Source organism: Synchiropus splendidus, chromosome 6 (genome assembly GCF_027744825.2).
Source record: "Synchiropus splendidus isolate RoL2022-P1 chromosome 6, RoL_Sspl_1.0, whole genome shotgun sequence".
NCBI classification, from domain to species: domain Eukaryota; kingdom Metazoa; phylum Chordata; class Actinopteri; order Syngnathiformes; family Callionymidae; genus Synchiropus; species Synchiropus splendidus.
Genome location: NC_071339.1, coordinates 11,092,718 through 11,116,741, shown reverse-complemented (window position 1 = coordinate 11,116,741; position 24,024 = coordinate 11,092,718). Strand labels below are relative to the sequence as shown.

Genomic DNA, 24,024 nt, shown 5'->3' with positions numbered 1-24,024 from the left:
TTTTAATGGAGCCTTTGATTGTGTGAAAACCAAAGAATAAATGTATATTACAATCAGTAACACAAAGACACAATGTAGATTGTTTCACGATACTTGCAATATTGCATCAACTTAAAGGAAGATGTTCTCAACACCAGAGTGGCCAGTAATGTTTCCAATGTTCTGCTGTTAGCATGTTGTTGAGCCTCTTCAGAGTCTATTCTGAAGATATCTTCTGGACAGTATCTGTTCTGTTGGGTTGTTGGAGTGAACACGTTTGCACTGTTGGGAACATCTTTCTTTAAGTTACATTAAGAACATATACAAAATATGGGATTCGTTTGACATGAATCGCAATTTAGCTCACCTTTAGTGCAATTAATTGAGATTTAAAAAAAAATCTATTTACAACCTTAGTAATTGATTTTTATGTAATACGAATGGACACTGTCCAAGTGTCCAGAGTGTTAGGCTGCTGTTTAGCAAATTGGGACATGGATTCTTAAAAATAAAGTTTGTTTTTTTTAAATAAAATTGCTTACTTTTTTTTTATTTGAGTGAGCTTATGTCAGGGTGCTCTTGGGTGATAGTCTGTTCTTCCGTGTTTTTGCTTTATTGCTTTTTTTTTTTTTTAGTTCCCCTGACTCTCTGGCTCCCCTTTAAACCCTTACCTAAAATGCTCCCAGTCTCCGTATATTTTTACAGCTCTCTCAGTTCTCGGTTTGCTCTAGCAAACGGAGATGAACTTCAACTGACTTTTATTCTATCGATCTGTCTAGAGTGATCATGCTGTGTCAGAAAAAATATTATTAGACCACTTCACCACAACCAGTTCATCAAGATCTTTTTTATGTGGCGATATCGATAATAATGTGAAAAAAATAAAAACATGTTTCCAGCTTCAAAACATTTGTGTTGAAAATGATCAAAAGAACTGAAAATACTACCAAGTGACAGAAGAGAAAGAGCTGAACGTCTTGAGACATCTGCAAATGGATTAGCAAATTGCTGTGACAGTCTGACATTTGAACCCAAGGCTAGAGAGCTGTTGGAGTTTGTTAATGGATGATAGCGCTGAGGTCCTGACAATGCCTGATGGTGTTATTATAAATGTTTGTGCTGCACTCACAGCCTGAGCTTGTGTGGCATTTTTTTTACAACGAGGGCAGATTTAGAAAAGGATTGACTGCTAAGCCTTTAAGGGTTGGTTGGGCTGCGGGATAGTAGCTGACCACTAGCATCACAAAGTGTAGATGGAGTATTTGTTATGTGCTCTGTCTGCATGTAGTTCAGCTATCTGACAGCTACAGGAAGCAGTGAGTGGCAGAATGATTATTGGTGTAGTCAGTTCTGGCTTTGCTTTCCTGCTCATTATAAATGAGAGATCAGCGGTTAAAATCGTTTTTGAGTCCGCTGTAGTGCCCAAAAAAGGCAAAATATTTTCAGGTGCACAACATGAGTCAATTATATTTTCACTGAAAAACACCATAAAACTGTGAATGAACTTGAGCTTGTGATCTGGACCAAGATGGACTACTTTCTGGTCTCTGCTTCCTCCTGGTTATTAAAAAGTTTAAAATGAAAATATCTATTTACTTAAGGCTAGTCACTAATTCAGATACATACCTGGTTAATTATGGCTCCATCTTATTTGCTGTAGTTTTGTTCTGTTGAAAGAAGTGACGAGTAAGTGAGGTCTCTCCAGAAGTGAAGAGGTGCCCGGTGCGTGTCCAGCTCTGAATGTGCGCTTCTGTAACGCTCTGTCTGAGACTCGCCTCATCCTTGTCCGAGCTCCAGCTGACAACAGGACATCAAACCCTGGAGTGCTCCAGCCTCGGAGGTGTGGAGAGCGAGCACCTCCCCTGTGACACTCTACCACGGTCCAGTGCGGAGACAGGAAAGGTTTTACACCTCAATATGAAGAAAAAACAGTCAGTAAATGTAGCTAACGGGACACGTCTGCATACAGAGGCTACGTTATACACAATAACAAAGCGTGTCGTGGGTCAGCTGATCGGTCCGCGCACGTTATGTTTTTTCCAGCTTTTTTCTGGGGTGTTCGAGTTCTGGGTTTTCGTTCGAAATCAGAAGTAAAAAAAATCTCAAAATTTTTGATGAACTGTTGTTGGGACGTTCGGAAACCGAGGTACCACTGTTTTGTGCTATTTTCAGGGGCTCCCCCGTTGATCTTAGATCCCAGTGGAGTACCAGCAAAAATGACTTTTAACAATAAATTCCATAAATCTCATGTGCAGTAGACATGGGTTGGTTTTGTCTTCAGAAATGTGTAACTCACTCAATAATGTAACGGATGGTGTTATATTTGAAGACAGCAGCCCAAAAACCTACACCTGTTTGAAGTCTTTTTGATGTCATACTTTCTGATGTCACTTCATCTCTCTGCCCATGGGAACCAGCCTGCCTGAGCACTGAACTCGCCTTCTGGCTGCTCTATCAGATACTCTCTCCGTGATCATCCTCCTGTCTCTCCTGCTTCCCTTGACCTCCTCCCATCTGCTCAGCTACCCCTGAACTGTTCCTTTAATGTCTCCTGCCCTGGATTCCAGTGACCCTGCTCCATCCTCAGTGAGTTCCTGTCTGGCTGCGTTTAGCTGCTCTCAGGGTGTGTGAAAAAAATGGATTCATATAAAAATCGTGATTGCCATTCGTAACAATTTAGAATCAATTTACAAGGTCCCAAAATCGATTTAAGTATAAAAATTAAAATCTGCCATTTTGCAACTACGCGCACCGTCCAGATTCTGGCAGTACAGATGCCGTTACCAGCTCGGTCTTCGCTGAAGTCCTACGCTTGGTGTCATTTTGGGCTACCAAGTGCCTGGAAACACCGAGCTGGACACATTGCACACAAGCATCACGAAACCAAGACCAAGCACCTCAGCAACACAACCACGTTGTGGGAATGTGCGATATAAAATATATAACCTTGGCCATGACCTTGACGTTCACCTAAAAACATGGAAAAACAGGCAACATTTCATTCAATAAACTTAAAGTGAAGGACATGTTATAATGTAGCCACACCGTATGGATCCCACCTGGTCCTTACATCAAGGGATGTACAGTACTCGAAAACCGCTCTTTCCTTTTCTGTTACTTTGCCTCCATCTCCCTCCTCAATATAGTTTGAATCTGCTCTAAATGTTCACATTCTAAATAATCAAATCATCGATCAATTAATTTGCCAGACATATTTTTTCCATTGTGATCCCGCCATGCACCAGCTGTACCCCCTGGAGCTGTAGACCAAAATCTTAACCAGGCACAGATGTCATGGAGAGGTCACACTGAGATGCCTCATTCAGCCAGTGCCTCAGTGAGGCTGTGCTGTCAGCGTGTGAGTCATTTATATTCATCTCATCAGGTCCAGACGTCATTTGGTGACATGTTGTGTGTTGTCTGTTCCATTCTGGTGGACCTGCTGGAGCGTGGAATTTTGCTTTGAGTTGCTGCATGGACCATTCATGTTGTTTCTATAAAATAAAATCAATAGTTTCCTCTCCTGCAAATACTGTAATAAACAGGTTATATAGGCCAATGGGCCATGCTTATGTCAAGGGCTGTTAAAATGACACCGGAGGAGCATGGTATGTGTTTCTTTTCACTTATTTACAGTACAAATCTGGCTTCTTACCTCACACCACTTTTACTCACACTGAACACACTGAGTGCAGTAACACTGAAGAACAGAAGAACAAAGAAAAATATCTATAATAATTATATTAATAATAAGTAATGTCTAATATAGGTGTAGATGAGGGAATGCAGTTCCAGGGGTAATGAGGATGCACCAAAGATTTGGTAACCCAAAATATTCTGTTGAATATTGCAAAAAAAAAGCCCCATACAGGCCTTCGGTGGAGGGAGTTGAAAGGTGGAATGGTGGTGTTGTCTTTATCATAGAGTTAAATAGTAGGCCATTTCCATTAATATCCCGATCATAGAAAGTCAATTTTAGATCACAAACATCTGACAAACAAAAGATGGCTGTGGAGATGAAATGACATGTCGCCATGGTGACACTTTTCAGTGTGCAGTGTGATTCCAAGTCTGCAGAAAGTATTCAGCTTCGAAATATTATCACATCCATTTTACTTTCCATCAACTGACCCCCCGCCAGAGCGATCTATTGTACCTGCATGAACATAGAACTGAGTCTAGACATGGAAAGACAGAGAAGCCCCAATGTGAGTTTTGTGGCTCAGAGTGCCCCTCAACACGGTGACCACAGTTGGGTTCGTGTATATTTTTTCATGTGCTGCAGGACTGTTTTCCTCTCTGATTTTATTTTAGTGAATGATAATAATATCATTCACATAATATCATAATAATGTTTGCAAGGCTTGGAGTCAATATTTTACAGTGATTAAAGGTTTTACTTTTTACAGTTCGATAGTGAAATATCAATATCAGTTTATGCATCAGTAGTCTCATGTCATCATAACATGTTGGCCTGGCTTACGGGGAAGAAGTGTTTCTATAGAGGTTGCAACAGATTGTTGGTCAAAATATAGAATGATTTGCTGCTTGTGTTTAGTGAATTAAAAAAAATGGATGCTGAATCGCAATGTTGTCAAAATGAATCAGAATTCAATGTTATCCCCAAAATGCTCAGCCCTAACGTGCAGTGACTCAGTGACCTGGCGCCTGGGGTGAAATGTCAGCAGAGCGTGTTCAATCAAACTACCTAGACCTTTCTGCTTACATTATTAGCTTCTTCTCTGTGGCTAAGATAACTTGTACCAAAAGGACAAGGATGCATTGGTGTGGGTTTATCTACTTTAATGCATTATAGCTGGTCAGAATTACTTGTTTTGAAAAGTGAAGGCTACTCTGATTTTTTTTTTAAAAGCCAGAATAAACATTAACTTCCCCTGAAAAACATATAGAAAAATGTATTCTAGACCTGGGGTTCTTAAGCATCTTGATCTTGGGGCCCACTTCTTCCTGAGCCAATGAGTCCGGGGGCCATTCAAGGAACAGAACTGATTCATTACTGTGATCACTGATTTCTGATTTCATTTGTGTTCAATAACCATACAATTAAATAAACCAAAACCTTGTCAAAAAAGCATGTGATCAGTGCCAAGATATTTGTCATCGAAAAGTCCAACCAGCAGTAGAAGCAGGTGCAAGTTACGTTCATCAAATTTGCTGAAGAAAAAAAGGAGAAAAAATACACCTGATGAAAAATGTTGAGAAAATTGGAAAAACTGTATGTCACAAATAAAATTTGGAATAAAATAAATATAATAAAACGTCTAAATAGCACAAAATATGTTACTATATTACTAAACTCTAAAGACGACAAGTGCAAATGAAAGTATCGCTATAAAAAATTTTAATTAATTAAAAAAAAAAAAACGGCTACATTCATGTAGAGATGGGGGTCACTTTCTTTATCATTTATCATTGTTTTCAAGAACTTTTCCATCGTTGGTGACTATCACAAATTCGCAACAGTCAAGTCAATTCAATGACACACTGCTGCCACCATATGTGGTAAGTGTATTAAAACTGAGCGTCTTGCGGCCCAGAGGTGTAAAACAAAAAACTTTAAGCGGCACTCCAGTTAAGAATCACTGTTCTAGACTGTTTGTACAATGCTAAAAATGTTTCATGTTCACATATTCATCCCCAAATATTCATTTGGGTGCATCCCTCTTGATAAGATGCTGCAAAAGGGCCGTCCAGTGCCATAGTGGGGGCAGGGAGGAACACTAATAACTCAGGCTGACAAACACTGTGAGACTGCTGTGTCATGGGTCGAGTCTGGAGCAAATAAACTGAAGAAGCAGTGATTGTTTTCTCTACACATTTTCAGCATCTTTCTCAGCATCCCAACACAGAACACAGCTTATTGATGAAAGTTGAGTTATTCTGACTCTTCCTGCATCCGGCCCCTTTAAAGATAACTGGCCTTCGCTGGTAACATGAATAATTCAGACTCATCCTGCTCTCCATCTCATGAGGCTACGTGGACCACTCTGAGCGGTGAGGCAGGTGCTGAGAGACTGAGCACGGGGAGGAAGTGTGACGATATCAGGGAGTTTGATGGATGGACGGGTTGAGGAGGGGAAATATGCATGAAGAGAAACTGTGGCCTTCTGAAACTGAAAAGCAGCGGCGCAGATTAAGGAATGCAGTTCAATGAAAAATCCATTGCGTGACAAAAGGATGAGCTAATGCTGGGTGAGAAAGGCAAAGAACAATGTCGACTTGAACTGCTGTCTTGTGTCTTAAAACACTAATTTGGAGGAGAACAATAGCAGGTTGATTTCGTGCAAAGAGAAACTCTATCAAGGCTTGAATGGCGACAAGAAATGTCAACCAGTGGGGGAGGAATGAACCATAAAGGAAGGTTAAACCGATAGTTTCATTCGGCACATTAGTGGGAATGGCAAATGGCATGGACCTCAGATAACAGTCAAACCCAAGAGTCTTCACCCGCTTTGCTTTTTGTCATGTTGAGTAAATTGGCTGTTGCTACGACTACAGCTGTTGCCACAATGGTTGTAATTAAGGGTCGTTACCATAGCGAGGAGGTCCCTTGGGCAATGAGGAGAGAAGGCCGTTCCTGTGATAGCAGATAGTGCCAGGTTGTTTATGGGGCTATTGATTTGGTGATCATCATAGTAATTTACAGCATCCCAGTGTTTGACATGTCTGTATCGATTTAAGTGTCTGTGGATGTTCAGTGGTTTATTAGCAGCGTAGCAAAGCAGTTGTTTTGCATCCATGGGAGACCATAACCAGATCCACTGTGTCAAATACTGTACCTCATGAACTGTATTATTTCATTCATGCTTACTGACAAATGCACAGAGAATCTCAAACATTGTCACTCTGCATTGCATTGATATATTGAATTGCTGTTGCATCGAAATACTTTTCATTCACATGTTATATTGAGCAAGTTGAGAGTGGCTTATCAATGGATCTGAAGCAAGATATATTGGATCATTTCAGTGAAAATTTGTTTCACAGTTAGATCATGTATCTGAGAACAGAAGTGTGACAGCACCCAAATTACTGGCTCCCTTTCACTGTGTGTGAATGAAGGTGGACTTCATCATCAGAAGCATTGTCTTCAGTGAGTGTGCAGCGTAGGGAGCCTGTGAATTTACATGGATTATTCAATTACAATAAGGACTATAAGGAAGTTTGTTGTGGTCGAAAATAGCCTGATTTAGCACAAGAGTTTTTTTTTTTTTAATGTGGTGAAAGTTGCCAGCATTTATGCTTCTGGAACACCATGGCAGGAAATAAATGAGCTTTGTAATGTTCATTTTGTTGCCAATTCCAGTTTAAGTTTGTCATAATCTTGTGCCAAAATCAATTCTTAGTCTTAGTCACATTTAGTCATTCACTAAAAGTTACAACAATTTAGTCCAGTGTTAGTCAAAACATTTAGTATTCTTTTCATTCCTGAGATGCTTATTGTTTATTTATCCCCATTGACTTATGTTCCACGGCTAAAATCTTGACTAACAATATGGACTAAAAAACATCTTGAATAAACTGAATGGATGAATCCTCGTGCCTTGACAAATGATACAGAAAGCTATTTTTTTCCCCAAATGAAATCTCTTCACCTTTGCCCGGCTGGATGCGCAATTTTAGTTCTGTGAACATCAGTTATTATGATCTTTCTACCTGGATTTTTCCATGAAAAAAACACACAGAAAACCGCTCTCATCATGCTCATCTCCATGATGTGTTATGCTTTAAAAAGAGGTCATCATTCTGAAGGCACGGTGCCTCTCATTTAAGCTGTGCATGCAGTTTTGTTTGAAGCCAATTAAAAACAGTAACTGCCTCATCCCCGTATAGTGTTGGGGTGACTGCACGCTGCACTAGTGAGTCCCACTTTTTTGTTCCAACGATTCTACATTTTAATCTTGAACATTTATGAATGCATTCAGATTCATTCATGTTGCCAAATGCTCACATGGTCAAATGTGAGCATTGGCATTGCTCATCTCAACAAGGAGGGAGGGAATACGATGCTTCATATTCTGCCTAGAGGGGTGGGCGAAAGGAGGCTAAAGTGAGTAGTGGAATTGGCGGGAAAGTCGCGATGGTTGAACAGAATTGCAGTGCCTGGCAGAACTTGCTGGGATTGGTTGGACCTGCGTTCATAGTTTCAATGGCGACATTGCCATCTCCTGGAGGGAGTGATGATCATGAATTCCTTTACAGTTATGCTCTGGGCTCTCTAACCTTTCATCCAGCAAAAGTAAGGGAAAGAATCATTGAAAAATATTTTACATTTTTTAATTGATCAGGGTCAGTCAAGTAAAAGAACTGCTCAGGAGACCCCTCCAATGTTATTGTGGCAGCAGCTGAGTTAATATCTGTTCACGATTATTTGACTCAGCTGTTTGTTTTTTTTATTTTTGCACAAAGCCATGTTTGCAGTTTCTTTTTATAAAGCAACCTGTCATGTCAGTCAATGACCTGGTGTGTTGGGAGGGGCTGTGGGTGGAGTAATGGGCAGGGGGCTGGGCTTTGGACGCCCTGTTTCAAAATCCTAGATAAAAGCCTGCCCTGATTTTCTTGTGATTGGCGTATTTTCCACTCATTCAAGATGTTATTATTGTCTGCTTGATCGAATTAAAAATAATTATAAGCAGTGACATCTCTGTTTGGTGCAGTAATGAAACATTTGTCATCTGAAACAAGCACGTCAGACCTGAATTTGACCTCCTTCATGATCTAGATCTGTAAAGAACAAAAGGTTGGTCCAGAGAGTTCCAATATTTCAGTTTTGCCCCACATAATAGACGGTGACTTAATAACCACTGACAATTTGAAACAGCGTTCCAGCCTGTAGCTCTGAGGTGCTGTCGCATCATTGACTTAGATATTTGGCCTTCCGTGCTATTAGGCAGCATGTTCTGACATGAGCACTTGGCAGGGATAATAGACTAAAAGTTAAGTGTGTCAGAGCAAAGATAAATTATAGGGGACAAGAAGTGGAGCAGAAAGTAGAGCAGATCATGACACAGATGCAAAGAACTTTAGGTTCTGATCAGTTTTGGGGACATTGTTGGACAATGACACTTTAAATAAAGCAATTCTCTGCTATCTAAATATCTTTGTGACTGATCATGGGCTCCTAAAATTATTTTCCATCCTATTAACTTCCAGAACTATGGTGATTAACGGTAATCCTTAATGATGAGTTTCAGCCATTTTTCTGATAGACTTCCTTCGGTCTTGTGTGGAGTTTTGTGTGTGTTACGATTGTCTGGACACTCTGGTTTTTCTCCCTTTAAAAAAATAAAAAGTGAACTCTCATGGATTCCTCAAGAATATTGCTTGTTTTTAATCTAAAAACAGCCAAACATCAACACTTGGCTCTCTTCAGATTATGAAACTGAATTTGGCCTTGTGAGAGAAAGCATGTCTCATTTTAGCTGCTGTTGTTGGTTGCTGATCTGGCTTCTGTGCGAAGGCTACTAGGAAGTGATGAGGAAAAAAATCTCAGTTGATAATGCCAATACCTGATCTGACAGTTTATTAAAACTTAAATCAGAATTATCTTGATATTAATGACAAATGAATCGCACTTGTCCTGTCTGTTTTAAATGTATCTTAAAGGACGGTGTTCTTAACAGCAGAGTGGCCGATAATGCAATAACCCAACATAACACACACTGTCAAGAACATTATTTAGAATAATCTCAGATAGTGATGGGCGATAATTTATCATACATGACATACAGGCAATACCTATCTCAACGATTAGGATTTGACAACTTCGATTTGATGAGAGGAAGTTTGTCACATACATTATGTTCACGTCACCTGAAAGCACATAACCTGAAAGTATGGCGGAGAGTCGCTGCTAAACCTGGTTCGTCGTCTGTTGTATGGAACTGGTTGAGCTTGGCCATGAGTGACTTCTACCAAACTCGTCCTGTATGCAAAGCAACACAAATATATCAGCCAGGGTTGGAAACGCCACCTGAGCTTTCATCACAAACCGCAATTCGCCAGGGGATGCGGCATCAAAGAGCTGCAGCAGCGCCACCTTGATCAACAGCCGTTTATTAACTTCACTAACTATATGAGCAACTTTTAATTTTAAGAATAAAGTGCACAGAAAAAGGTTATAAACATTGCACAGCAAACAATCACACAATCATGATCAAATTTGTTGCAAATACTAACATGCCAAATCGATTTTTTAGCCTTTTTTTTTGTTGCAGCTCTGAGAAGAGTTGAGATATTAAAAGAAAATACAGGGGCAAGTAAGAGTATAAACAGAAAAGGGAAAAGGAGCGATGCCTTTCAGACTCATTGAAATGAGTAGATAAGTGCAGCTTACACCAGCCTGGGGAGTAATGTGTGTCATGGATGAATTTGGTAAATGCAGCAGCCTGCATTACTAAGCCCAAGCTTCATAAGAACACTTTGATGGGCAATGACCTGATCTTAAAACTATTGTGCAGTTCAATTTAATCTGGTTGTTCAACCGTCACAGTGCTATTATCCTGACTTAAAAATCTGGAATTTGTTTTTATTTCAAATAGAACAAATTTCCATTATGCAACAGCCATGTTGAATAATAACTTTTCTATTTTATCCATGTGTGAGGGCGATGACACGGTAATGAGGCGCGCTCTAGCAGTGACCAAGGGACTCAAGCTGAGGGCTCAGCGTTTGTTGTTTGCTGGCTGACAGATGAGCTTAGGGAGGAGTCTCCATGGACCATCACGTTTGCTGATGATACAGTGATGTTGTAAGTGTTGTAAGTGAGAGCGGCAGGAGGAGCAGTGAAGTTGGAGGGAGTGCATTATGGGATGTGAAAGCGGAATTAACTCCTCATTAATGACAAATGAGTCCTACATGTGTCTGTTCTAAATGTAACTTGAAGGAAGATGTTATCAACAGCAGAGTAGGCAATAATGTTTCCAATGTTCTGCTGTTCAGCATGTTGTTGAGCCTCTTCTGAGGTTATTCGAATGAATGTTCATGACAGTATCTAAATCAAAGGAGGTGTGGAGGGAGGAGGAAGGCAGGGTGGAAGTGGTGGAAACAACTCAGGTCAGGTGTGATCTGTTGCTGAAGGGTGGCAGCATGTGAAAGGGAGCTAGAAGTTGAAGATGCTCAGGTTCACTTTGGAAGTGACTGTGAGGATGTTGTTTGTATTTGTGTCCAGCTTGCTAAAGTTAAATATTTTGCTCGCTCCAGTGATTTGTTGAATATTGGGGCTTTGCTGAACTATAACTACATATATGAATAGCTCGCCTCTCTCGACCTTTGCACAGTTGCATCACCTTACATATGGCATCAGAGCAATCATGTACAGTAGAATGCCAAGATTCAAAACACTATTGAGAGAAGGAGAGTACACTGACTTGTACACAGTTTAACCCTGATAAATGACAATATCATGTGATTTGACTGAGGCGTCTCCAGTGTTGTTTTCGGCAGCCATTTCTGTTTTAGTCTCAGTTCTAGTCATTTAGACAAAAATAATGTCAACATGTGGTGTGTTAACAGCACGCGTTGTTTCTACAAACAAATCTCACCACGGTCAGCACTCAGGAGCCGCTTGAGGTCCATTTTGTAGCTGCATTTGTCACTGGCCTGTTTCTCCACTGCGTATTTGTTTTTTGCTTCTGAGTGATTATAAATAAAGTATCGCCACACATCAGCGTGCCGTGTTCGACCACCTACTGGCGCCACCATTGTCTACAAGGCAATGGTGGCGCCACTTCTGGGTGTGTATAAACACAGGCTCTTCGTTGAGAGATATTGAGGATTACACAGACAAGAATGGGACATATTTTGAATGTCTGATAGATCATCTACATTCATTTTCGTCTCATAACGTTATCGTCAACAAGGACCGTTATTTAGTTCTCCATCGTCATGTTATCGTCATGAACAAAAAGGTTGTTAAATGAAATATTTTTGTCATCGTTTCGACCTGGGAACATTATAAGACCACCTCAAATGATGACCTGACGGACACAGTAGAGGGGGTTCAAGACTTGTTGATCTGAAGTAGGGCAACGATTAGTTGATGTCTTGATAATGTCGACAACAAAGATTCGTTCACGTCAAGTCTGTGCATCAACTAGTCGTGTTAGGCCACGGGATGGGCATCAAGAAGTGGTTGTTATACAGAAGCAGTTAGATTCTCTGGAATCATTAAGATAAGTGAATTGATAATTCCAACCCACTGCCATCGCTGCGCGCCCCCCAGCTCCGCGTCCCCCAGCTCCGCGTCACCAACTCCGGCTGACAGCAGCAGTCATAGTCACGTGGGAGAATGGGCAGCGACAGATCATAAAGCGTTCATAAGTGTGTCTTTGCTTTGTTTGCCATGATAATGCCTCTTTAGGATGACCAAAGCCCTTCAACATCATGATCTAATGATGAAAGAGTGTTCCGTGTTTGATCTGTGACGCCAGACACCACAGAGCTAACTGTTCTTGTTGTGAAGAGGACATTGACTTCTTTTTAATGATGTCACAGATGTCACATCTGCGCCACTGCAGTGATTTTTTTTTCTTTTCTGGAAGTATGCATATAGTCCTGCACCGATCATAATTACCCGAACTGTACTAGGGAGCTACACTGGACGCATTGTTTTAGATTACTACTCAAATAAGACCTTTTGAGCATGTTGATCAGATGTTTATATGAGATACATAGATGAACTTTGAACAGTGACCAAGACCTCAGTTGGAGCTCTGTGTCGATTGTGCCATGGTTTGGGCTTCACAGGGTTAATACATGTCCCTGGATTATGTGTCATTATTTCCATATACTTGTTTAAAAATGTATGGTGTCAGAGTATCACAGTGAGGTGATTTAAGCAACTTTAGGTAGCGATTGGTCGACTAATCTAAAACAATAATAAAATAATCATCAGCTACAGCTTTATTCAGAATGTTATCCAATCCAACAGGATTTTCATGTAAAATTTCGTTAAAAATTTTAATTTTTAATTTTAGTTTGGCCCAGTCCTTTGGTTGCGTGAAAGGACAAATAAATCTCCTCTATTGCAATTATATAGAATTAAGGACGACCTCAATGAGCTCAACAACTGCCATAGATTATCTGGCTGCACAAGGCCTGTTGTGCTCCCTCAGCGAAGTTGTCGTCAATGTACTTAAAAAAATGAAAATAAAAATCAAAAATGAAGTTATTGATGAAAATGTATTTTAGGTGTTTCTCACAACCATTTTTGGCCAATTACAAATGTGTCCTGTCATGTGCTTTTTAGTTTTTGCAGGTTTTCTGTATAACTCCGATGCTTACTAGACATTAACCCCTGTCTCCACAAATGTGGCCCAGGCTTTTGTTCTCTTTAGCAAGTCAGTGTTTACTCAGGCTACATATACAATCTCATCTTTGTTTTTCAAATGTCAAATGTTTGGTGAACAGAGCAAGAACTAGGAGGTCCAGTCAGGCTGGGTTGCAATCTCACAATCTGACAAAACTCAACTCCTGCTGAATGGCATTGAATGGCACTAACTTTAACTCCTCAACTTTAGATGACTTTGCTTAATTTTCCTTCCAAGAAGAGCTTTGCACGAGTCATTTGATGATGCAATAACTGCAGTTTTTTCCAGCTGATTTATCTTATGCTTTCCCTGACTGCTGCCGTCTTTGGCAGAAGATGTCCGCATCTAATCTATGTTCAATTGAAGTGGTTTATCAGTGGAGATGTGTACGTTTGTTTGCCTTTGTGCGCTAATTGATTTTTCAAATGAAGGAATAAGCGACGTGCTTCCAGGTTCTGAAGAGCGACGTGACAAAGCGTTCGCCAGCCTACTGCTTGAGGCAATTCAGTGGTTTTGTATTGCAGCAGGAAAGGCTGATCAGATGTCTTTGTCTTACAGGACTTATTCGTCCATGACCTGGCCATCATTCAGTTCCAGTCCATTCTGCGCTTGTTCCAACCAGGTGAGGGCGTTTGGACCTAAAACTTATTGGAGTTCTTTCTGGGTGTCAGTTCAGACGCATGTTTTTCTTTGCTGTTCAGAATCGACCAGTTGATATCAATTGCTGACTGGAGACGCAGTTCACACGCTCTGTTTATTCAGTGCGAGGTCGAGGCGCTGGAGATTAGAACACAGGCAGAGGTGTCCACGAGCGGGCTGATGAAAAGAGGGCTGTAGATCAGAGACATGGAGACAAGTGTGTGTGACATCCAAGGAGATGGTGGGAGGGGAGACGGTCGGCAACTAGAGTCTGGGGCTATAAAGGATTGAGGGGGACGTAATAAAACTCTACTAGGAAACAGATCAATGCCAGTCGTGATGAGATTCACGCACCTGCAACAAGGGCAAGGCTAGTGTTAACAAAATAAATCTGGAAGCACAAGACATAATGAGAACTGAGTCATGACAGGTGTGTATATTTGTTGACTGTGCTGAGAAAAGGCCTCTTGATGATAGATTTGAAGAAGGTAAATCACATGAAGAGAACCAACTTCCAGACGAAGAGCCAGTGTGTCTTGATCTTTTCTAGCTCAAGTTGGAGAGCAAATCATACTCCAGGCATTTTGAATGAACCTGGTGTGAAATGCCAAACATGTCTCAGTTGAAGTTGACAAACCACTCTGGGCTTCTGTTCACCAGTGCATTTGCTGGTGAGGAGTTTGAATGTAGCGTGACTGCAGTGGGGAGCTGTGATGGACGGCTGTGTTAGGCATGTCAGGAACAGCCTGTGGAAAGTGCTGATGTAATATGGCTCTGTCAAGAGGTCCTGTCTGGTCTGTCCTGAGGGAAAACATTGGTCACTTCACTCTGGAGTATATTTAATATGAGCATATATGTGAGACATGATCACATTTCATACCATTGCCAATTCAACAAAATCACTTCATTTAAAAAATGTTTTCCAAATTACTGAAGTTCCAAACTTCTCATCTAAACAATTTTACCCACAATTCTGCACATCTGCACTCATCAAGTTGATAAAACCAGAGTACAGGAATCCTGGCTTCATGCTGAGGAAACACAGGAGGTGGCTGGAATATAAAAAGTGAAAGTATCAGAAAGTAAAACCTGGAAAAAGCTGCACTAGAATAACAAAAAGTAAGGACACTCAAAGATTTCAGCTTTCGTACTTGCGTACTCCTGAGTAGTAGTACTACAATAATACTCAGTCGATAGTGGAACAATACAATATTATTCCAGCAAAAGCACTGGTGTTCTTTCAAAAAAAAACAAAACAATGTAGTTTCTCAAACACCCGTGGACTCAATGTGATATCACAAAATCTGATGGCAACACTGACATTCAAATGACCCTAGCACTTCTTATTTTTCTTCATTCCATGCTACAGTATTGACTATAACTGGCGTGAGGTAGATAGTAGGACAAAAAATATATTTTAACATCACTTTGCCTCTAAATTATTATAAAACAAGGAGAAAATTCTGTTCTTTTTGTTGGTATTTTATTTCTCAATATCAATTTCGAATGTAAATCATGACTATTGGAAGTCTTAGTCTTCAGTCCTATGTTTAGACATGCACTGAAGCTACTTTATTACAAAGTTTTTCATCATTATTAGATGTTGCAAAATTTGCAAACCAATTAAAATAATTTTGCTCGACTTGTCAATATAACTCTTGATAGCTACAGGGAACGGAAAACAGACAGACAGAATTGGGAAAATCAAGACAACAAGTTGTTCTTCATTCAAACAGTAATGAATTTTGAAAAAGGTCTGTGAAATACATTGACGTTGAGAAGTGGACTGAAGCGTCGCATCTTGATGTATGAGGTTTTCAATTGAAGCACATATCCTGATGTCGTGGGCAGCGCTTCCCGCAATGGGAAGACGGAGGTTAGGCTTAGGAACGATGTAGCTGTTTTCCTTCTAAATGAAGCAACGTTTCAATTGCTGTTTAAAGCCCCTGTGCGTTTCACAGTGACTGTACCATCAGTAGGGAGGTTATATCAAGCAAGTGACATCCAACATTATCCATCAAATGTTTTTACTGGTCTGTTTAAACAACACACTTGTGGAAACTTCCTTTAACCCAATACATGTGCTTAAATTCACCGTGGTGACTCTCAGTTACAGTCATGTATGGACAGCTACCCAACTGGAAAAATAAACTAGGTTTCCATGTCTCACCAAGTCAACAGTAACAAATGTCATCTTGAAAGAGTGGAATTATTGTCCTGCCACACAAGCATCCGCGACTGTGTGTGTTAACTTCCGACGTAACTGAGCTTATTTTAGTCATTTTGCTCACATGCGACCACCGTCAACCTCTTGGTGCTTATCTTTTAATGTCATCCTGCGTGATTGTGTGCGTATGTGTGTGTTTGTCCAGTTTGTGTAGGCATTGCATTAACATGCTTTAATCCTCCACATGGCTTATTGGAAATAAATCCCTCCAAAGCTTTTTAAAGCCCCTGTCTATTCATTTCTGCCCTCGGCACTCACTACCTACCTCGACGTCAAAAGAACATAGGAAGTGCTGATTAAGGACTGACTGGGCCCGTGAAATGATCAGATGTGAGTGATACTGATGAAGAAATGAGTGTTTTCATATGATTTCCATATACCTCATTTCCAGTCATAACGCTGAGTTTGCGGCAACATTACAGCGTGATCATGATGAGCACATGAACTCTACTTAAACTCACGAAACATGAAAATACCTTTTTTCAATTACCTGGGAATCTCATTGCAGTCAAAAAAAACATGGTGCGTTTTCTCGCACGCCATTCCTCTGTAATTCTTTTGTTATTTCAGAAGTGTCAATGTGTCGCCTGCTCTTCAGCAATCTCATGTTTCATGGTTATTGTGCCCGAACCACATTAGAGTTTCATTTAATAGAAAATGACTTTGCTGTGTTGTGCTTCCCCATCATGCCATGATCACACGGGATTGGTACTGGAGTTCTTTCAGACACGCATCAAATGTCGGACCTTCATTACAAACAGAAATTGAGAGACAAGTTTTTCAAAATTCTGCTTACAGGACATGTGAGTCCGGCAGCTGTGTCTGAACGTGGCAGTTCATGAAGTGTGCGACTGCTGTGGCAAGAGAGAATAGCAAAATAGTTTCAATTATATGTGACATCTTCGTCTTTGTTTCTGAGTGAACTAAACTAGGTTTACCACCATTACAAAGTGGCAGTCTAATTTAACTATTTAAATTGGGGGTCTGAAACTTGAATGAGTTGGGGGACGCCAGAAGCAAAGTGTTGGTGAGGCTGGGTTTTTGTCGCTGATCACTGGTCATTTTACTTCATCTGGTGTGGCTATTTATTTACTTCGATTGCTTATGGTAAATTCATTTCATGTCAATGTGAGCCTCTTGAAGATCTACAGCAAACTAGCCATCACCAGAAATGTGCATCATATAGTTTTGCACTGAAATGTTGGCGCTTACTAAATCAAATTGTCTTCAATTGTCATTGTTCCCCAGCAAAAAAAAAGTATGGTAACCATGAATTGAAAACAGCAGCAGCATGAGCCAAAATGGTAGCTAGATACTTCAGTATATTAGTGAATGTAAGCATTGGGTTCCGAGGTTAACCCTCAGTGTCATTGATTGGAATTCACTTATACAGTGTTTGTCACTTGGGGTAAAGAGGGGGTCGCACCCATGCTAAAATTAGGCGCCCACTGCATCCTGAGGGCCTGAAATGGCCCACAGGCCTGAGGTTTGAGGTTACTGATTTAAACAAAGAAACCGCTCTTGTCAGCAAAGTTGCATCCCAGCATCATTGTAAAGAGTCCATGAAGGTATATGTTTACTGATGAATTAATAAAAAGGTGAATTCCATTGTTCATGCTTGGAAAACACAGCCACTCTTCAACACTAGTTCAAATTCCAGCCTCACCATCTTTGTGGTTTAGGAGTTTTCCCCTAAAGCTAAAGCAATTCTTGATAATAAAGTATTCTGGAGTACTGCGTTATTAAAAGCGTCGAGAGTGAAATTCATCAAGCTCTGGAAACGAGAATGTGATTTCTGTCTTTATTCTGGTGGAAATCTGTGTCAAGATCAGTGAGGTTATTTTTAACTGCTTGATTCTATTTTAATAAGTGCAATTACCTGAGGTGTAAGGTATCCGTATCTCATGATATAACCTAATTAATTTGACAATGACAGATGCTTTAATCCCTCCTGCATAATAATGGCTGCCAAAAAACATCTGAGGAGGCAGGTAACAATTGCCGTGTTAGCGGATACGGCGTGTAGAGATGAAATGTTGACTCGTGATACTTAAAATAATGTAATCATCTTGCTACAATACAACCTATGGTATTTTTACCAGCTGGCAGAGGTCATTCATCTGCTCAAGTAATTTATTTATAAGGGCCGTCTTATCTCCCAAAGCTGATCTCATTTTTGGATATTCCTAAAATATTCCTGAGCCACCTGATATTTTTAGTGCTTTTGCGACTTCATCATGAAAGAATTCAGGCGACTCACGCATTTTAGAGATGACAGAATACTGTTTTAGTGTTTTTGGGTTGTTGTTTTTTTGCAGCGTACCTGGTGGCATATGATTGTATAATTTTTATACAGGCATTTGTTGTTTTTGTATTCATTCCCGAGCTCACCCTTGCAGCTCATGTAGCAGAGAGCAGAGTTCACACTGCATGCAAATGCAGCAAGTTGTAGATCCAGCTTCATGCCAGCGAGCCAGTGACAGCGGGAGCCATTCATTTTCACGGACTCGTTCGTCTCTGTGAATTCTTCCGAGTGGGCTTTCATTTGAGCAAATAAGCCTGCCTGCATTTCTAGGTTTCATTTGCTCCATCAACCCTGGTCTGGCTTTTTGTTTTTGTTTGTTTCCCTTCACAAGACCTTCCCGCTGTGAACCTCCTGTCTGTCTGTGGTATCTTTACCGCACTAATCCATCTGACCAGATTAACCAAGTGAATGTTACCAGCATACAGCTGCTCATTTTGATAAGGATCAATTGGAAGGGATCAGTTCAGTGCAGGTCATGAGAAGAGGGTTTACGCCAAGGAGCTTTCCCAGCCAAACATTTACAGCCACCAGTGCTGCTCCAGTGCTGTGGTTTGTTATGCGGTTTGTCTGAGAGATGTCCATACAAATGTGTGAATCAGTGAATCACAGCCTGGCCGCATGCAGCGGAGCACATAACCGCCACTGCTGGAGCGATTGTCTGTGGCATATCCAACTAAGTTGACAGCGGATCTGTGGTTAAGAGTTGGAGTAGCATGCATGAGAACCTGAGGCGTGATTGGACGACGCTAACAGCCGAGTGGGCTTCTGTGCTGTGGTGTTGCTAATAAAGATTGTTCATTTTTACACATGCCAAATTGAGAGTAATTGAAGAATGCTGTTTTAATTAATTAAAAAAACTTGTTGATAATAACATGTTCATAATCGGATTGTATCACGCATAAGACGTGAGAATTCGTCTTTGATGGTGAATTATCTCATGACCATACTTTTTACCCAAATGCATTTTACCCAAAGTGTCACCCGAGGCACTCCATTCGAAGGTCATCTTTTCTGAATATTAAGTTTATTACAAACTTTTCGAGTTCACATTGATCCACAAACTGGTTGAAGAAAGCTCTAATCCACTATGTTGATGATTATAGAAGAGTTCAAGGTGGAGATGGGACTGCACCAAGGCTCTCAGCTCTGAGACCCTTCTTGTTTCCCATGGTGATGAACAGGTTGGCAGATGAGGTTAGACAAGAAGCCCCTTGGATGATGATGTTTCCTGATGACATTGTGATCTGTGGTGAGAGCAGGGAGCAAGTGGAAGAGAGGTGGAGGTTTGCCTTACAAAAGAGAGGTTCTGGCTATTCTGTGCATGACAATGTGGTCTGTGTGAGTTAGGAACCGCCAACATGCAGTGTATACTTTGCATTACTTGGTTGTGAAATTGATTGGCATTTATGTTTTGTAATTCCTGCCACATGGATTCAGAGACACTGATGTTGTCATATATTGCGGATGAAATGAAATATTTACATAATCCCCAAATCGCTGTACCGTGATATTATTTTATCTTGGGAAAAGTGTTGTCATAGCATTGAATCGTGAGGGAACCAGTGATACGCATCCTTACTTGATCGCTATCCCAGCAGTCATTGTGATAGTTAGATATCTGTATAACAGCTTTTGGGGTGATGCAAGTGTTGCTCAGATTATATCATATATATGATGGCAGTTCCTACTAAGTTATATACATCAATGTACACTGGGTGAAAAAAAAAAAAACATTTGGATTTCCTGGAGCTCTGGCAGAACTCCACTCATCTGATGTGAATATTTTCTCTAACTACATGGAAAAATATATCTCAAGCTACCAATAATGGCGAGGAACACTCTGGTGGCCCTCGAGGCCAAGGAGGCATTTTCTTGATATTTCCCGAGATATGCAAACTCCCCTGCATTGCTTGTGCTTTGCACTGAAAATGATAAAACAGAATGGCTTATTTTATGGACATATTCAGCCCAAATTGTAATAATTGGATGACACTTTAGTCATATGCTGTAGTTTTCTGGCAAGAGGAGCACCACAGCTCTTTCATTACGACTTTTGCAGCCTTGCCTTTTTTTCCAGACCCATGGAAGGAGGCTTTCTTCGATGTCAGTAATGAGAATGCAACTCAGCACTGTGTTGTGCTGGAAAGTGAAGAAAGAGAAATAAAAGCGTTTAGCACAGTCAACGTGAAGGCTCCAGCTGTTTACAAGTGTAGCATCTCGCCTTGGGAATGAGGATAATTTGGCAGTTAAAATCCACGGGGGAATACAGTCGCCTGAAGGGTCCAAAACAGAAAAAATGGGAAGCTTTATATTTGCAGTGTTGTGTACCTGAATTACACTGTACTTTACGTTGGAATTGCTGTTCACCAATATTACCAAAACAGAAGGAGTATTGCTCATGTAGCTCCTGCAAAAAAAGAGGAAAACGGAGGCAGCGTTTGTAGGAGGCAGTGGTCGGTGTAAATATATCGCGAGTGGAGGACAGATAGTGTACTCTAGTCGTGTCTCATTAGAGCTAAGTATAGTAGTAGTAGTAGTAATAGTCGTAACAGCAACACTGCCCCCCATGGTTACTGGCGGTACTGCTCCATTTGGTCCCTATCCATAAACTTTTTGCAGAAATATGGTGGAAATGAACGCAAAGCACGGACTGGAGCTTCCGTTTGGATCCGTATGTAAGGTTGAGAATTCAGACTGTTTCCTCCGCAGAGCTGGCAGAGCTAATGGCTAACATGACCTTTCACTTCAAGCCCGCAATAACACAAGTTTACCTCAATATAGGGCTGGTCAATTCATCAATTTTTATCAGGATTACGATTATGTCTTCCTACGATTATTATGACAATCGTCATGAATCATTAGCCGAACGCCCGTCTCTTCCACTGCTCTCATTCTGTCCACATGAGAATTGGCCGGTGGGAAGCTACTGTGGAGGGCACAGTGAGCCTGCTATACAGAGGGAGCCCCTCAGCGCGATGCTCTGCCTGTCAGCGAGAGAGCTTGAGCCACTGTTTACAAGGTGACGTCTGTACAACGGCTGTATGGTTTTTACCGTCAGAACCTCAGAGGAGCAGACACTCATCCAGTGTTCTTTCGCAAACCAATGTTTATTTGGAAGTGGATAAATGCATCAGAGGGAACTTGGAAGTGGGTAATTGAATAAGAACAGTCACTGGTGGTCAACCGGAGACAGGGGTGATAAAACCCAGTGCTCCTTGTTATTCATCGCACTGCCGGTTTTATAATCAAAGGAGTGACTTCTCTCAAGCTCCTGAAAATGACTCAAAAAGCTTGCAATGTGAAATCACAGCTTACGACATCAGAACCACTGAAAAATCTTTGCGTCCCAGCCCCAAGTGCTGGCACCGCTCGAAATATTGTCTCCTGTCTCCGCTGTTCACTGTCTAGAAACTCAACAAAACTAGAGTGACATTCAGCAATTTCAGGCAAATTGGGAGCCATGTGGCAAAAGCCAGAAAGAGTTGTCAAAAGTTTGAATGCCTTTTTCGTCAGTACATGACACAAAAGGCATCTTTCCCAACAACAATATATGTAGCCTAAATTGTCCGATTTTTTTTTTCAGGACTGTGTTACGTCCAGAAATTGTTGGAACAAATAAGTCTCAGTGATAGCTCAGCGGTGGACCCAAAAACAGAAAGGATCTGCTTCTTCAAAGTTCGCAAACCTTATTCCACAAGCAAATAATCCATAATCTAATGGAAACAGAATGATCCAAAACCCAAAACGGTGTCAAACAGACGATGAAGCGACGAAAACAGAAGAGACTGAAGCTGACTGGGCTCACACACCGGTGGAACTAAAATAAAAGAACGCCTGTTCAAACACGCGAAAACGTATCAGAACAAATGCTGGCAATACCAATAAAGTCAGTTCACAGATTAAGTAATTCATGAAGAGGAGCAGAGTACCAAGTCAAACAGACATTAGCTTCTGGCGATGTGTTCAAGGACACTCAATCCTGGTGCTTGATTGAGCGATCGCCATCAGCCGTAAACCCTCGGCTTCTGGAAACAAAGGAAAAAAACAAACAGGAAGAGGGACCACCAAAATAAATCATACAAATACAGTCTCAAATTGGTCACAGCAGGTGAAAGTTGGTTCTCAAATATTTTACATTCATGCAGTTTTTAATCTGTGGACATTTCTGTGGAAATTACTTTGTCCTGAAACATGTTGTTGAATCAGAGCTGGCTGTGTCAAATGGGTACTGATGAATACAACAACAAATAAGAGTTCACATGTCTAGACCAGCAATGAACACCAGGCTCCAGAAAAAAACCATAAAATTCTCAAAACAAAAAAGTTGCACTCATCTTTTTTGTGTGTGATATATGTGAAAACAGTCCTTTAGCCAGTGATTAATTTTTTCATGAATATGAAACTCATCGCACAGTAAATAATTCATGTCCACAGTGAGGTAGCTCAAGGGCATTTCCTCCTCTTTTTGCTGTCACTGCTGTAGTGGGCTGGGTGGTGCAAAAACCTCTCCAAACAGGGTGCAGATAAATGTGTAACCATTTTGGGTAATTTGATCGTATGGTGTTCATGTCAACTCTTTTGACCGTGCAAGTCGCTGTAAATGTGTTTGTTTTATATAAATGGCTTAATCTTCATTTACTTGTGGATTTGACTGTTCTGAACCCAGAACCGAGGACAAACAAGCAAGGGGCTTCTCCTTAGAGAATATGTCAGAATGCACAAAATAATCCTTTCAGGACTCCATTCACTGTTAAGCCTTCGAAGGAATAAAGGATTTAGTTTAAGTCTCCAGTTCTGCGGTGCGAAGATAAGTATAATATCATCAGCATACACTTCAGTCTTTGATGACCCTGGGGTTCCGCTGTGCATTATTCCATAACATTTCTTTAACACTGGAAGTTCATTTATGGTTCATTCTATGCTCAGTAGTAACTGTTTGTAGAGGAAACCCATGTGACCTAATAAGGGCTGCAACAACCTGTCAACTAAAATCGACTTTTAAATTGAGTGGACTAGTCATGATGTCATCACTCTCAGTAGGCTGACACGACAGGACCATTGCGACCCTGAACGTCCAAACTACGGGTCTAAACATACTGTACATCCATCGTCCGTTAACCAGAGCTCAGTCCTGGTGAGGGCTGCGGGGAGTGCTGTAGCCTACCCCAGCAGTCATTGGGTAAGAAGCAGGAATACAGCCTGGACAGGTTGAGCTGTGAGAGGAAACCGGAGAACCCAGAGAAAACCCATGCAGGCTCAGGGAGAACATGCAAACTCCACCCAGAAAGTTCCAGCTGGATTCGAACCATGAACCTTCTTGCTGACCATTGCTCCATTGACAACGCGAACATTTCTTTAATAGAATGACAGGACACATACCTTTCACATTGCATTTTGAGCAATTAAAATTGAAATAAGAAGTTTCAAAACAACATTTCACAAGTGTTCACGTACATTTCCTTTGTTTTGTCAATTACTACTTCAACTAGGCATGTTGACGTGTTCTGTACACGTCATATGCTGACCAGTCGACTATAGTGGTG

The 24,024-nt window shown here is 40.9% G+C and overlaps 1 protein-coding gene across 5 annotated transcripts in view; it reads left to right on the top strand.

The window, feature by feature from the left end:
• dlgap4b (discs, large (Drosophila) homolog-associated protein 4b) overlaps nucleotides 1-24,024 on the top strand; it is a 104,705-nt gene that overhangs the window by 16,161 nt on the left and 64,520 nt on the right. For all 5 annotated transcript variants that reach the window (XM_053867293.1, XM_053867292.1, XM_053867289.1 and 2 more), the window contains exon 2: nucleotides 13,869-13,932. The gene's annotated coding sequence lies outside the window, so the exon portion shown is untranslated. The remainder of the gene's footprint in view (nucleotides 1-13,868; nucleotides 13,933-24,024) is intronic.